Consider the following 5,000-nt stretch of genomic DNA (forward strand, 5'->3'; position numbering starts at 1 on the left):
AGAAAAATCTCGATTTTCATTGTCCTTGTTCCTTTGGTATCCTCCAAGACTGTGGTGAGTGTCCAAGGGGTTGGTGGCAGTTGTGGCAGTTATATGAAAGTGAGAGAAGCATTGTGCTGTTTGTGGTGAAGAGATTGGGATAGGTGGTTGTAGGTGTGGTGTTGCGGCGAAGAAGTTGGCAGAGATGATTGTAGCTGTGGCGTTTGTGGTGAAGGCATGGACGTAGGTTGTTGTGGGGATTTTTAGAAGACGTGTGGAGTGGTTATGATCAGCCTTGCGGAATTGTGCTGAGCATAATGAGGGTCTGAGGCGAGGCGGCAGTTGGATTTTGGCGTGCAGTTTGAACTGAAAATGGTGCGCATATACAAATCAACTTCACTGTGTTTCCTCACACTTTCAGCATCATTACTTTTCTGCATGCGTGCTTGTGTGGTTTGTGTAGGAGGTAAAGTGAAGTAGAGAAATGAAATGAAAGAAAAAATAAACGATTGAAGACCTACTTAAAAGTCCAACGCAACACATCTTTCCCATTTACTCACTGGACATATGGAAAGGGTGAACTAAACAAATACTTATTAAATAACTGTCTTATGATTGCTATATGTTGGGTACCATTGCCACGGAGGAGTGTTTGTTTTACAGAACCGCAACAATAGATATATATGTGTGTATATATGCGTGTCTTCAAGTGACCATGATCGCCAGTCGCCCCAGAACTTGTGCGAGTTATTATAATCAATTGAGCCTCAACAAAATCTATGATCCTTTCAAGTCACAAAGCTCTTTGTAACTCTCGGCGCATCTCCCCCACTCTCTTCTCTCTGAGAAGCTTTTCATGCAGCTTTGTTTTTTTAAAATCGATCTCCGAATTCCTGCACACTTCGTTTCACTCCCTGCCCTCATCCATGGGCAGAGCGACCTTCGCGCTGGATCCTGGTGCGATATTCTTCGATAGGTGCTCATGAAACATGCCCGAAAATTCGTCATTTTTTGTTTTTGGCCTCAACAATCTCTCGACTTAGAACAGCCAACAAGGGTGTCTTCGCGATAAAGCACTCAATTATTTTTTCCATTTCCTCACTCATATCATTGAATGCTTCATCTTCATACCTATGAATCGCTGGATGCACCATAATGCTTATATACTCCCAGAGACGCCAATGTTGATGGCTTTATTTCGTTTCCGCACATGCAATAATCTCTGGAATCTCTTAACCTGAGCCGATTTTAAAATTTTAAACTGTGGAATTGACCTTAGCAACAGTTCCAACCGCTATAAAAAAACTTATTTTATCCAATTCACACATTGTTTGACACTTTGGGTTTATCCGGGTGGTGTTTCATATGACCTATCAGCGATCGCTAATCACTTGGCAAGCCTGCCGTTCCTTGTCAACCGTTTTGTTGGAGTGCTTGCTGGAATGCTTAAGCCACTCGGCGAGCGCTCTACAAGCTGCTTGGATGTTCATTTGCAAGTCATGGCGATACACAGCAAAAATACCCATACTGTCCCTCTACACTGCCCCTCTGCTAAACACAATCAAAAATACATCGATCGACATACAAAGTTCAGATCTCACCTGCCTGTGTTGCACCCTGTGGTGTCGTGCGGTGCCAAGCCTGCCATTCCTTGTCAACGGATGGATGGAGAGAAGGAATGGATGGATGGAGGGAAGGAATGGATGGATTGAGGAAATGAATGTATGGAAGAATGAATGGATGGACCAATCCGATGTTTGTAAGTTATGACGAGACAGTGGATGGCGGTGTAAATGACTTTCTTTTATGACAGCTGGTGACGTTTTTAAATAAAATTACAAATTTACATTAAAGACAATGTTAAGTGATAATGAAAATGAAGTACATATATCATTGTGTTCTCCGTTGTCTGACAAAAGTGAAAAATGTAATCTTCACCTCGGAGCTGTCAGGCTGAGCACCGTGGGAATGTAATGGCAGCCAAAGGAACAGCAGGTAGGAACTCATTCATTCATTCATTCATAATTCATTCCTTTCACCTGTTTGAGCTTGGAGTATTCACTCTGTGAGGTTGGAGTATTGTGTGTTCATGAACAACTGTGGAACTTGCTGTGAATCCACTTTCTTTCCCAACCCATCCATACATCCCTTCACTCCATCCATTCCCTCCATCCATTCCCTCCATTCCTTCCCTCCATCCATCCCTTCCCTCCATCCCACCATTCCTTCCATCCATCCATCCTTCCCCCCATCTCCTTGTTTGTCCATCTTTCCTCTCTTGCCCTCTTCCAACTTTCATGAAGTGACAAACAATGGGTGATTGTGATAAGTTCCCACAGGTGGTTGTGTTGTGGTTTGGAGGTGGTTATGTCGTGCTGTGGTGTTCATGTTGTGTTTTGAGCCTGATGTGTCCAGGAGTGTGCAGATTGGGTGGATGGCACTTTTTTGGTGGTCGGGGATGCTGCTGGTTTCGATTCCGCCGTTTGAATTTTGGGTTTCATCTCGGATTGAGAGATTCGGGGGCTGACACATTTTAGTTGCAAAACGTGTGCTGAAATTAAATTAAATAAAGGCACGAAGCACTGGCCTCTCCGGGCATTTTCATGCGTTGCAGCTTGGGTGCGATGGGCTCTAGGGTCTCTCAGCCTGAGCCAGGTTTCGGAGTTTGGACTTTGAGGTTGAGCTTGGCGATGGATATGGCTGCTGGGATGGTTTTCGTTTTTTCCGGTTCGTGTGTTCTTTGGCATTCCAGGATTCTCCAGGCCGTTTGTGACCCCCCTCTGAGAGATGTCAAGTCAAACCAGATAAGATCTGTGACTTGCAGCAGGTACCATGTAAATCTACACGAACCTGTTTCATGGTCAGGTTGTCGGTGACTAAACTGTCTCCCCCACCAGTTTTTTTGGTGAGGAGGGGGTATGGATATGGACACCCAACAGGATTAAATACAAAACATGTCAAAGGGTGGAGGAGCTCCCTATGAGCCAACGGACATCCATTTCTAGTGCCCAACTGTGTCTGCGGACATAGTCTTGCAGTTGGGTTGTGTTTTTTAAAATGAGGTTGGTGTCAGGATTTGCACTCCGGCCACTGCAAAACACTTCATTCCGCAAAACCCACAAATGCAAAGAAAACTGAAAACCCACTCCGTCGGAGTACTTCCTGTGCTGCTACCCTTCGCAGGGCAACTCACCAGTTATGGAATTGGGGCAAAGCCTTTGGGACCCCCATTCCTTGATGACAAGAGGAAAACCACAGGGTAAACTTCCTGGGTCAGATTGCGGTGGTGTGTGTAGGGGTGGTGCTTAGGTGTCGTCCACCAGACGGCAGTCTCCTCGGGTTAACCTGAGGCGGTCCCTTTGGATGGGTACCTGGAATGTCGCATCACTAAGAGAGGATGACCACCTGTCTGTGTTATCATCTGAGCTCAAGCGTTTGAACTTCGGTAATGCAGCACTCTCTGAGGTTCGGAGACCGGATTGCGGCGAGATCATTGTGGGTGGTTACACCTACGATTGGTTTGGTCACTCTGATGGTTGCTATGCCCAAGGAGTTGTCGTAGCAGTGTCCAAAAAACTGACTCTAATGATAATTGAGGTAATTGCATTCAACGAGCATATTATGAGATGAAGGATTCGTCATGCTTGGTGTTGGCTTAATGGTTAGGGTGGGGGGCTTTGGATCCTGGGGTCCTGAGTTCAAATCCCACTCAGCTGTTGAATTAATACCAGGTGGGGTTAACTCGGCCTGTCATCCTTCCGAGGTTGGCAAAATGAGTGTCAGCATGCTGGTATCCTGTGTCGGAGTGGCGACCCGTCCAGGATTGTGCCTAATAGCCAAGGAGACTGCTTACGCAGCACCAATGCTCTGCACAGAGTATGGTCCCAATCTCCTCCTCCTCCTCCTTGCGATCCCAGGATCCTCAGTTGAAATTCCACTCAGCTGTTGAATTAATACCAGGTGGGGTTGACTCTGCCTGTCATCCTTCCAAGGTCGGCAAAATGAGTGCTTCCTGGTATCCTGTGTCAGAGTGGCAACCCATCCAGGATTGTGCCCATTAGCCAAGGAGACTGCTTAGGCAACACCAATGATCTGCACAGAGGATGGTCCCAAAGGTTGGATGGATGGATTTGTCACTCCTTGACTGTCATTTCCCTGGTCCCTGTATATGCTCTGACTGAGATGAGTGATCTCACCATGAAGGACGCATTTTATGCAACGCTCCAGTCTGTAGTTGATCAATGCCCCAGGCGACATTCTTCTCGTCTTGGGGGATTTCAATGCATCGACTGGAACTGACAAGGATGGTTATGAGACGTGTTGGTCTCCATGGGTCTGGAACTGTGAACCAGAATAGCACTAAGTTCTCTGACTTTGCAAGAAGTCATGGATTTAGGATGGCTGGTTCATGGTTTCTGCGCCCACAAGCTCATCGCTGGATTTGGTATTCCACCTCTGGTGGTGTGGTAAAGGAGATTGACCATGTGATCGATGATGGTCCCTGGAGGATGGTCCAGAACTGCAGGGTCCACAGGAGTGCTCAGTTCCTCATTACTGACCACAGGCTTGCAGTAGCAACTCTGAAGTTGCATCTTAAATCCGGGAAAATGGTACCATCCCAGCCTATGCTGGATGTTGGCAAGGTCAAGAATGAGAGTGTAGTTGAGAAGTTTGTCAACAAGCCGAGTGAGGATGTGGGGGGTCTGGGTGCTTTGAGGCATCCTGAAGAGTTGTGGAGTGCCTTCAAGACCACCATCTTTGATGTTGCCGGGGGATGTCTTCGAACTCACCATTGGGTGAAGAAGAAGTTTGTGTCTCAAGTGACACTGGATACCATTGATCAGAGTCACAGAGCCATGCTTAATGGTAGAGCTGAGCTGTTCAGGGAGTTGCTTAAAGCGATACATATGCTGAGGGTGGATAAGGAGGCCTATGTGCAAGGAATATGTGAGGGGGTAGAGCATCACCTGTGGTCAAGTGATTCTTCTCCTGCTTACAGGGGAATTTGTGCATTGCGTTCC

The 5,000-nt window shown here is 46.6% G+C and overlaps 1 protein-coding gene across 6 annotated transcripts in view; it reads left to right on the top strand.

Annotated features, from left to right (window-relative positions):
• Positions 1–5,000, top strand: part of GABBR2 (gamma-aminobutyric acid type B receptor subunit 2) — a 565,977-nt gene that overhangs the window by 341,310 nt on the left and 219,667 nt on the right. The gene's annotated exons all lie outside the window — the stretch shown is intronic.

Source organism: Eptatretus burgeri, chromosome 13, assembly GCF_056783735.1.
Source record: "Eptatretus burgeri isolate ZD-2024b chromosome 13, Ebu_testis_v1, whole genome shotgun sequence".
In the NCBI taxonomy this organism is placed as follows: domain Eukaryota; kingdom Metazoa; phylum Chordata; class Myxini; order Myxiniformes; family Myxinidae; genus Eptatretus; species Eptatretus burgeri.